The sequence below is a fragment of the Symsagittifera roscoffensis genome, chromosome 3 (genome assembly GCF_963678635.1).
Source record: "Symsagittifera roscoffensis chromosome 3, txSymRosc1.1, whole genome shotgun sequence".
NCBI classification, from domain to species: domain Eukaryota; kingdom Metazoa; phylum Xenacoelomorpha; order Acoela; family Convolutidae; genus Symsagittifera; species Symsagittifera roscoffensis.
In genome coordinates this window covers 67,227,312-67,239,430 of record NC_087064.1, presented here as the reverse complement: position 1 = coordinate 67,239,430, position 12,119 = coordinate 67,227,312, and positions in this window count along the sequence as shown.

The window sequence follows — 12,119 nt, the reverse complement described above, 5'->3', positions numbered from 1 at the left end:
TTTGAAAAGCCTTCTTTTTGTTTGAAAGATATTGGTATAAGTATGTTATACACTTTAACTCAATTCTTTTCTCGATTCCAATGAACGATTTGCTAATGCGAAGAAGGGAAAAAGATTTAAATTTCGATCTGAAATATGTTCTTTTTAACGCCCAATTCAACTGTTTCTCTAGAGATAGCATCATGTGCCAGTCGGTCATGTCTGGAGGTTTGACCTTGAGAAACACGTAATTTTGGTGTGAAGTTTTAATTTTAAAAATTTCGAATGGAGCCTGTCATGCTCAGTTTTCTCGAACCAACTGAAAACGCAAAAATCAAAAATCAGAACGTCCGAATTAACAATTGCGGGAAACTACTCAAGAAAAAGGCAGGAAATTGCTATTCGCAATTTCTCGATACGAAACAATAAGAAAGTAGAGCTGTCTTATCCTGAAAACAGGAGAATAGAATACAGACTTGAGAAAGGACGACTATTCGAACGGAAAGGAGTGAACATTCAATGGAACAGTGGGCAACTCGAGTGTCCCAATGGTTCATTCAGAAACTTTGATTCTTGAGACAGAACTTACTTCTGTTGTTAAAACTAATTAGCATCAAACTTATTTAGTTATATTATTTGATTCTCAAGCTGCTTATCTTTTAGTTACTCCTCATACTCAAGTGCATCGACATGTGAGTTCTCAATTTAAATTTCTCGAGTGTATTTTATGATAGTTATGTTGAGAGAAGGCGAGTTTTAGGTTGATCCATCTGAAATGGATCAAAGTTCCACTGTCCAATAAAAAGTAACTAAGCGGATTGTTCCGACCCGGTTTTTAACGGCGTTCATGTTATTTGGGTATTTCGAGACCTAAGTATGGGGACGTTTTTTTTCTAGAGTGGGGGGGGGGGTATTTTGGTAGTGGCCTTTAAGCTGTAACGGGTTCCAGTCTCATGTCGCAAGCGAACCGAATTGGCTCCGACCGTTCTTTAGGTAGAAAAACACAAGAGATAGTGTCCCTGACTCTTGAGCCAATGGTTATAGGGCCTATTTTTCTTAAGCCTCATGTGTGACTACAGTAGACGAATGTTACATAGTGTTTTTATGGCGCTCCTGGGTGTTTTTACGACATCATGACTACGGAGTCGAACCCACTTGACACAGCTCCGGGCTACATGCCCATTCTAGAGTACCGGTTCAGCGGGAACGTGTAAACCTTCCGGTTGTACCGTGATAGCTTTTTAAGAAAACTCAAGAAAACTTCCTGGTACGCTCTCCGAACGAGGCTTAGCTAACCGAGTGAAGGGGGGCAACTAGGGGGACAAAAACACGAGCAAAAAAGAATACAAAAAGGAACAAAACCATAAAACGAAAAAAGACAGTGACTTTGATACCAAATTAGTTGGATCAGACCTTTGTATTAATTAAATAGTATACACATACTGTTTTATAAGACCGATCGTTTCGATCAATCTAGCAATTTAAACCAGTGACTTCAGTAAGGTGCCCGAGTGGGGGGCGTTGTTAAGGGTTTTCAGACAGATTGCGACCCAACCGGACCACTAGGAGACTTGACTGGAAAGGGTGACCAGTCGAGTGGGAAAGTGGTTGACAAGGATCGAACCGGACTACTAGGAGACTTAATTGGAAGAGGTGACCAGTCGAGTGGGAAAGTGGTTCTGCTGTCAAGTGAAGAACACAGACAACCAGCACAGGACCACTACAAGAGGACGCACAGGGGTGTTCTCAAGTCGAGCAACGGGTATCGTTAGAATCCACATTACATTATAGGAAATAAGTGTAAAATTGGATAAGCGGAGTCCCATTGTTTTGAGGCAGTTTTTACTCAAGCAGGCCTGGAAACAGGTCTACGGTTTTCTCTCGAGAGGTTTAGCACCCGGCGCTTAAGGGATTTTTTCGGCTTAAGAGGGGGGCTAAAGAGGGGGGAGGTTAGTAGGGGGGCTGGTTAGGTCAGAGGTTGGCGGTTGTAAATTGTAAAAAGGGGGGAAATTAGAGTAACTAATTAATCGACATCGTTGATTTAGTTACATTAGCCATCAACACGCGTTGGTAATAATAGGTGGATATCCAAAATTTAACTCGAGTTAAGATTGGTACGTTGGTTGGATTGGTAGGGGGGAACGGATATAGAAAGTTTTTGTGATACCCCATAAGATCGCTAGTGTGGGGAGGAAAACGCGTGGCAGTTAGGTACCAGACATTTTTTTTTCGACAGAAGGTCGACATTTGTCTCCTTTGAATTTTAGGTGGGTTGATTTCTCTGTTTTACTATTTTTTCTTGTTTTCTTATTTTTTTTAATATATATATTGTTACATTTTGGTGAGGATTTGCGATTGGTTTTTATACGAACAGGTGATCACAAGATACCTGCGCACAGGTTTTGGTTTCAAGTTGCTTGGAACATAGAAAAAGAGGTAATTCAAAAAGGGGGGTTAGCATTTGGCCATTAAGAGAGGGTTTTTGGGAAAATTTTCACTAGAGCTTGAGTAGTGGTACAAGGTACAGTGAATCAAGAAGTCCCTACAACGAAGAAGAAAGAGATCCGAGATCCAGACATTCAGTGACGAGTCTTGGGACAGTACCAAAGAAGTCTTGGGACATTGCAGTCTGGGGACAGTCTTGGGGCAACACAGTCTTGGGACAGTGCAGCCTTGGGGCAGTCTTGGACCAGAGCAGTCTTGGTACGAAACAGTCTTGGGCCATTGGTCTTGGGACGTTAGTCTTGGGACGTTGGTCTTGGGCCATTGGTCTTGGGACATTAGTCTTGGGCCATTGGTCTTGGGACATTAGTCTTGGGACGTTGGTCTTGGGACATTAGTCTTGGGCCATTGGTCTTGGGACATTAGTCTTGGGACGTTGGTCTTGGGCCATTGGTCTTGGGACGTTAGTCTTGGGACGTTGGTCTTGGGACATTAGTCTTGGGCCATTGGTCTTGGGACATTAGTCTTGGGACGTTGGTCTTGGGCCATTGGTCTTGGGACGTTAGTCTTGGGACGTTGGTCTTGGGACATTAGTCTTGGGACGTTAGTCTTGGGACGTTGGTCTTGGGACATTAGTCTTGGGACGTTAGTCTTGGGACGTTGGTCTTGGGACATTAGTCTTGGGCCATTGGTCTTGGGACATTAGTCTTGGGACGTTGGTCTTGGGCCATTGGTCTTGGGACGCTAGTCTTGGGAAATTAGTCTTGGGACGTTAGTCTTGGGACGTTGGTCTTGGGACATTAGTCTTGGGACGTTAGTCTTGGGACGTTGGTCTTGGGACATTAGTCTTGGGCCATTGGTCTTGGGACATTAGTCTTGGGACGTTGGTCTTGGGCCATTGGTCTTGGGACGCTAGTCTTGGGACGTTGGTCTTGGGCCATTGGTCTTGGGACGCTAGTCTTGGGACGTTGGTCTTGGGACATTAGTCTTGGGCCATTGGTCTTGGGACATTAGTCTTGGGACGTTGGTCTTGGGCCATTGGTCTTGGGACGCTAGTCTTGGGACGTTGGTCTTGGGACATTAGTCTTGGGACGTTAGTCTTGGGACGTTAGTCTTGGGACGTTGGTCTTGGGACATTAGTCTTGGGCCATTGGTCTTGGGACATTAGTCTTGGGACGTTGGTCTTGGGACATTAGTCTTGGGCCATTGGTCTTGGGACATTAGTCTTGGGACGTTGGTCTTGGGAAATTAGTCTTGGGACGTTAGTCTTGGGACGTTGGTCTTGGGACATTAGTCTTGGGACGTTAGTCTTGGGACGTTGGTCTTGGGACATTAGTCTTGGGCCATTGGTCTTGGGACATTAGTCTTGGGACGTTGGTCTTGGGCCATTGGTCTTGGGACGCTAGTCTTGGGACGTTGGTCTTGGGACATTAGTCTTGGGACGTTAGTCTTGGGACGTTGGTCTTGGGACGTTGGTCTAGGGACGTTGGTCTTGGGACATTGGTCTGGGGATACCAATAAGAAGTACTGGGACAACACTGAATAGTCTTGGGACGGAAGAGAGAAAGTCCTGGAACAGTATTAGGAAAGGGGGTACGACAAGAATACTAAGTTAGGTTGAAGTAACCAATTATAACAACACATTCCCTATCCTAACCTAAAATATAAAAGTTTTCAAAAGTTTAAGAAAAATTGTTTTTAGCGAATTGTCAATTTCTTTTTACTTAGAGTTTTTAACCTTAGAGTAGAAATTTTGTAGATAATAATACTGTAAATAATAACAATTGTAAATAATGAGGCTGAGCAGGGTACCGGTAGCTGAAAAAAGATCTACCGAAGCAAAATATAATTCGTCGCTACGCAAAGTAACATCAATGGGTCCGAGGATTACAAAGAAGAGCTTTTCAGTTAACATGGTCAGTACAAGGAGTACAACGGAGAACAGAGCAAAGGAGGGCACAGAAGGGGAACGAGTAGAACCCACCATCGAGATTGATCTAGAGACACCCGATCAAAGTGTGGATGAAACAGAGAAAATTGCGACGGAGTCAACTCCAATGCCCAATGCAGAAGAACCAAACCCGAAACCCATAGAGTTCTCACCAATAGACAATGTGGAAGATGCAATAGGCAACACCAAAGAAACGGTGAAAGAAGACTCTCAAGTAAAAAAGACATCTTTTACAGAAAGGTTGGCGATGATGGTCGGAATAAAAACGAAAGAAAACATGACTGAAGAACCAAAAGCTGAAAGAGCACGAACATTTGGGACAGTGAGCACGAAGACGACAGAAGCCAATCCAAGAGAGGAACAAACTAAAGCAGAGGCTACGGCCAAAGACAGACCGACGGCTGACCATGAAGAGGGTACGATTGAGCTGGGTGACTTGATGGCGAAACTGAATCAGATTGACAAAAAACTAAAGCACAGCGATGAGGACAGAGAAGTGATAAGAAAAGAGTTAAGATACAACAAACACGAGTATCTGGATAGTTACTTCAACCTGGCCAAGGCAACAGATGAGAGACTCAAGGAGATGTCAGATAAGGTAGACGCCACCAATGAAGAACGAGATAAGAACATCAAAAAAGATATGCAACAGTTGAAAAACCGATATGATGATGTCAACAGCCAACTAGGTAGCCTGGAAAAGAGAATGGACACAATGAGCAAGAATCAAGCAGAAAGTTCGTGTGCAATACAGGCGAAATTGGATGCAATCTTGAGAAATTCTACTTCACAAGAAAGACCGGTAGCGGATCGTACGCAAGGCACCAGAGTTGACTTTGTGGAACCACAAAGGAACAAACGGCAATCGACACCGTTGCCCTTAACCCGGGACACGGTGAGCATAGCACCAACAGCTACTAAAACGATCATGAAGAATGGAACGTCAAGTACAACGACTGGTCCGGGGGACTCAACAGCTAACAGCAACGCAGGTCCGGATGCTATGACATGGGCAAACACTTGGGAAATGATGAATAGAACTCTAGAGGCCTTCGCCACAAGGAACACCGACTCAAATGATAGAAGAGAGGGAAAATCCAGGAAAACATTCAAGAAGCCAAAAGAATTCAAAGATGACTCTGATGGATGCATTGATACTTGGGTGGAAGTGATGAGACTACACCTAGAACAGGACAACTTGAACGATGAAAGACAAGCATGCACAGCCATACTCAGCAATTTAGAAGGCACGGCATTAAAATGCGTGGTTGCGAAGAAAGAAGAAGAACGCGATACCGCGGACAAAATCTTTGAAATACTGTTGAATAGATTCGGCTCAGGCATGAAGGGTCATCAAGCGATGATGCGATTTGAAAAAAGGAGACAGAGAGATGACGAATCGATAGACAGGTTCCTAGATGATCTCGAGAGCTTGAGAAGAAGGAGTGACCCAGAAGAATCTACCAATAGAAGAAACTTCAGCATAGCCTCAAAGTTCATTGATGGGGTAAAGAGTGATGACTTGAGAACGATGTTAGCAACGTATTACACATTGTCGAACGATAGTGCGCCAACCCCAGAAGAGATGAGGCAGAAGTCAAGAGAATATATGCTGATGAAACCCAAGAAATACTCGTACTCAGACAACAGGAACACCCAAGGGGGGAGTCAGCCACAAAGGTCGTCATGGTACAAGCCTAGAGATGACATGGACAAACGCAGGTCGTGTGCTAACTGCGGGTCAGTTGATCATCATGTGGCGGATTGCACGACATACAAACAGGGCATGAAGAGTTTGGGATATGCACCCGATGAGGAAGATATGAGCCAGATGGAAAAGCACGAGTTCTATAGTGGCTTGATCATCAAAATAGGTGCGAGATGCTTCTTCTGTAACCAGGAGGGGCACTTCAGGATGGACTGTCCGTTGTTCTGGGAAGCGGTCAAGAACCAGAGTCATCCAAAACACAAGTTGGCATTGGCAGCAGTGCAGAACCAGAGAAACAGACAGGGTGAATTTGAGACGAAAAAACTCGAGGGACCAAATGTGGAACTACCAACAAAAACAGTGAAGGCTGTAACACAATGTGTTAGTGCAGCAGAGGCCACGGCGAAGAAAGCCCCAGAAATAGATTACGAGAAAGCGGCAGCGGAGGCCATCAACAAAGTGAAGCAGGATCTGGCTGCGAAAGAAATAGAGCAACGACTAAAACTGGAGATCGAAAGAAAGAATTTTAACGAAGCATTAACCGGATCAAACCCAATACCAGAGGCCGTATCAGGCTCAACAAAAACCGGGAATTGTAACACTGTAAAAATGGTAACGGGAAAGCCATTCGGCATATCAAAAATCGGGGCTAAAATAATGTCGATAACCACAGTGGGCGGCCACGAGGTAACCAGAAACTTGAGCGAACCGAGCGACCAGACAATAATGCACATTGACGTGTACGCAGATTACTTGAGTTGTATAAGCCCACAAACGACTTCTAGAGCGTTGAGAGCACTACTCACGAGAGGGGGCAGCAAGTCGGTACGTGTTGATAATAGGTATACTGAAGCTTATGGTCCACACGAGGTGATGCTAAACATAGATGGGATCAACATCTATACCAGAACGATGATAACATGTGACGAAGACCTAATTGGGCAAATCTACGTAGGGAAAGAAGAATTGAAAGTGAGATCGATTGGACACTGCGCCATGCTTGAAGAAGATGCAATGCACATTGGGACAGAGGCAGATGTGACAGGGCACGTGCTAGACATAAGTGGCAAGAAGACTCAGTTACGTGGGTTACTTGACACGGGAGCGGTCTTGAGTGTCATACCAATCGAAACTTGAACGAATGGGCTTCAACAAAGATGACTTGATAGATTCGAGAATACGGTTGGCGGCTGCGAACAAAGGAGCCCTGCGCGTGTTAGGCAGAACGCCGATAATAGCGCTCAATCTGGGGGAACGTAACCTGTGGATGAGCTTTATCGTGGTAGAAAACCTAGATGAATCTGAACAATTCATTTTGGGCAGAGACTTCATCAGGAATTTTGACGTAACGATTGATCTAAATAACGCAATGTTCAGGATACGGAACCCGGATAGGAGGTACGCAATCAAACCGGTAAATTTAATAATGGCAAATGAAAACAAAGCACCGGTATTCTTGAGTAGGAGGGTGAGGCTAAAAGTTAATGAAGCGGCAATCGTAAGCTTGAGGATGAAAAATTACAATGAACTAAGTGACAACAAGCAAGTGTGTATAGTTCCAAATCCTAATAGTCAAAGTGCTGCTGTTTTAGGAAGATCATTCTCGATAACGAAGAGCGGCCTCTGCGTCAGTGTCTTGTTGAATACCCTTGATATACCGATCACGATACAGAGAGGGAGTAAACTGGGATATGCTTTACCGGTTAAAACTCGATATGAAACAATTGAGAACTCAAAACAAAATGAAGTTGTTGATTGTCCCAATCACAGGGACAAAATTTGTATCTTGAGACGATTGCAGAAAATAAAAGATTCTTCAGGTCTTATTAAATCACTTAAGTCAGAAACGGATGATGGGCTGTCGAGCTGTTCGAACTTTCCAGAGCGACCCACACTAGATGAAATGCAAAATGAAAAACCGGTCCTGCCGGAGATTGAACATTTGAGGGGCAAACTGAAAGATGAACAGCTCGAAGCCATCAAGGACGTACTAGAGCGGAACGAGGAAGTTTTTTCGAGGCATAAGGCGGATATCGGGTGTTGTAATTTCGTTGAACATGAAATAGAACTTGAGGAAAACGCGGTACCACACAGGGAGGGGGCGAGGCGCATGACCCCACACAAATCGGACGCGTGTAGAAAAGAGATCGAGACGTTACTAGAGTATGACATGATAGAACCATCCAAGTCACCGTGGGCGTGTGGAGTAGTGATGGCCAAAAAGAAAGGCGACCAGTTGAGGTTTTGTTGTGACTTTCGATACCTGAACTCCGTCACGGTGAAGGATGCCTATCCCATACCTAGGATTGATGAGAGCCTCTCGAAGTTAGGTGATGCAAAATTTTTTACGACTCTTGATTTAGGCTCGGCCTTTTGGCAGGTACCACTACGGAAGCAGGACAGGGACAAGACAGGGTTTGCCTGCGAGTTGGGTCTGTTTCAATGGAAACGGATGCCGTTTGGACTTTGCAATGCCACAGCCACGTTTCAGCGATTGATGGCACACGCGCTGATAGGCGTGACAAAGAAGTATGGCAACCTGGTAATGTGCTACGTGGATGACGTGGTAATAGCAACGCCAACACTAGAAGACCAATTGAGAGACTTGACGAGGTGTTCGCGTGCATGAAAAGATCGGGGCTAAAGTGTAAACCATCAAAGTGCGAGATACTCAAGGACTCAATTAAATACTTGGGCAGGATGGTAGACAAGCACGGCATCAGACCTGATCCAGACGCCGTGGAGGCAGTCCTAACCTGGAAGTCACCAAAGACGGAACACCAGTTGATGAGCTTCCTGGGCTTTGCTAACTACTACAGAGAGTTCATCAAAGGCTACGCGGACAAGGTGTACCCGATGCAACAATTGATGAGGCACAAGGGCAAGAAGTTCACATGGAACAACGCGGCAGAGGAGTCATTCCGGAGGATAAAGAAAGAGCTATGTGAGGCACCAGTACTGGGGATGCCGACTGAGAAAGGGATGTACGTGCTGGACACGGATGCGTCGGTAGTTGCGATTTCAGGAATCCTTCATCAGGAACAAGAGTGGAATGGGAAGACAGTCTTGAGACCAATAGCTTACGGGAGCAAAGTCCTGAGTGACACGGAAATGAAGTACGGAGCACCGAATGCAGAGATGTTCGCGGTGGTTACCTTTGTTGAGAAGTACAGGGCGTACCTGGGCAGTGAGCCATTTAAGTTGCGAGTCGACAACCGAGCACTAAGCTGGCTGAAAACGTACTCGATGGACCAGAGTTACATCGGGAGGTGGATAGTTCGCCTTGACGGATACAATATGATAATTGAGCATAGAACACGAGACAAACATCATAATGCCGACAGCTTGAGTAAGAAGACGGAATTCTACGAGAGACAAGAACAAAGAGAGGCGGACAGACCTGAGATCAAAGATGGCTTCTCCTTCATGGACAAGGAAACGTACGACAGTCTTCCACTCACGAGATGGCTGGACAAATCAGGCAAACCGATTGAAGATCACCCGGAATTACCTAAAGAACATCCAGAAAAGACCATCTTGAAGAAAAGCAGAAGGATTCCGGTAGGAACGATGCTCAAGTCCAAGATCGTGAGGGAAACGCTCAAGGCGAAAGGCTATGACCTCAACCAGGTAGAGGCGGGAACTGCCCGAATAGGTGAAGACTCAATGAGGCTGCTTGAGAAACTATCGGATGACAAACCTGTGATCCAGGAGAAGGGTCAAGAGGAACCGGAAGTCACCATACTTCGGAAACAAGAGACGGTGAACAATACTGACTCCTCAACAGGGAGCGTGGCTGATAGCAAGGACGTCGTGCGGTCACTAGTTGACAAAATCCCTGAGGACATTCTGGAACAGACCAAGGTTAGGAAAAAGAAAGTGGCGTTCAAAGAAGAGGCTGAACACCTGGGACTAGATCAAGAGTCCGGGGAGTGGTCCAGGTTCATGGAAGAAGAAGGAACCGGAGAAGGGAAATTGTCCGGGGAGCTTGAAGATTGGGATAAAGATTCGGATGAGAGCAGTGAAGACCAGGACAGTCTATGCATGATATTGGCGGAAGAGAAGATAAGACAACACGACAGGGAGTTACAGACGGATCCATCTTCAGGAACGTACAATCTGGACACACAAGAGGTACGAGGTGGTGAAGAACTTGAGAAAATTGCGGTTTCAAGAAGGCCATTCAGGGAACTATCGTGCAACTCAAACGTCAGAACGAATCTGGTACCAGAAGACGACATGAAAATCATGAAAAGGATGATATGCGTGAAACTGAGTGATGACATCCACAATCCTGGTGAGATGAATGGACAGATCATGGCGCTAAAGGAGCATGTCAAGGCGAGATATAGGCTGTCAGACTTAATAAGAGCCCAGAAGAATGACAAAATGACAAGTAATCTCTCCAAATGGATCCAGTCGGGGGTCAAGGAGAAAGGGGAACTTGAGGAAGACAGCTACAAGATCTTGAGTCAGTTCTACAAAGAAAGGAAAGACTTACTTTATCACACAGCTGATGGGGTGGTAGCGTGCAAAAGGAGAGATGAGGAAAAGGTATTACACAAACACAACCTCATCATACTACCACAATTGAACCAAACGGAGGTGCTTTTCAGATCACACGACCAGATGGGCCACCAGGGGATAGATAAAGTACAACAAAAGATACTTCATAGGTTTGATTGACCGGGAATGAGAAAAGCTTGCGAGAGATGGGTGAATGCCTGCCTGGCATGCCTTCAGGTAAAAGACCCAAGAAAGATGAAGTTTCCCCTCAAGTCTGTCGACAGTTCGGAATTCAATGAAGTGGTGCAGATAGACCATCAGAAAATCTGCATGACAGAGTCGGGTTATAAACAAATACTGGTTATAATAGATCACTTCACAAAGTTGGCGGAAGCGGTTCCGTGCCAGACAGCCTCAGCCGAAGAGACATGTGATCATCTGATAACGCATTGGATATCGCGGTATGGTTGTCCGATGACTTTCCAGTCGGACAACGGCAAAGCCTTTGTGGGGGACTTGACGAAAGAATTGATGAAGAGATCGCACATTGCTCAAGCACACTCGACGAACTATCATCCACAGACCAATGGGTTGGTAGAGAGACAGAACAGGACACTGGTCAACATGTTAAGGGTGTACTGCTCCAGATACATGACGGACTGGGACAAATACCTGCCACAGGTAGTAGGAGCATACAACAGTACGCAGCACTCAACGACGGGCATCAGTCCTTTCATGTTGTTGACGGGCAGGGAGAGGGCAATGCCTATAACATTCTTCTACCCAGAATACGAGGGGAAGAAGACGTCGCCTCAGGCATATGTGAAGGAATTGATCAAAAGGCAACAAGAGCTAAACGAGCTATGCAGGAGGAACACGGCGCAAGCACAAATGAGACAACGCAAGAAGTATGACGAGAAAATATTACAAGCAAAGCCATATGAAGTGGGCCAATACGTGTGGGTCTTCCAAAATGTCATACCGCCCAAGGGAACAAAGAAACTACTCAAGAAGTGGAGGGGACCATTCATGATAACGGAAGTACATCAACAAGGACGGTTCTACCGCTTGAGTACTGGGCGAGCAGCACATTACGAAAATCTGAAGCCTCACGTCCCGTCCCCGAAAGACATGGAGGGTCTCGAGTACCTGGTGGTAGAGCCAGCGTGTGAAGTGAATGAAAAAGGCACCAGAGACAAAAATGATGGCAATGAAAACTTGAGCTTGGACGACAATGAAAAGATAGAGGTGGAGTCTGAAGCAGGATCGTTTGCAGAAGAAGACTGGAACGACCCCGAACAAGATGAGGTGCCGAAGTGGATGGAGCCAGATCGACCAATATCACCGGGAACCAGAACTGGCAATCGTAAACGGACGGGTATGAGATATAACAGATACGGGGATGACTTCTTGATTGACAAGATACAGCCAGACAAATTGGGCGAGGAATTACTGAGTGCAGGCGAACTGGATGCCGAAGAGGAATGGCAGGTCATTGATGATGGAGGACACTATCTGCAGGAAGATTACTCG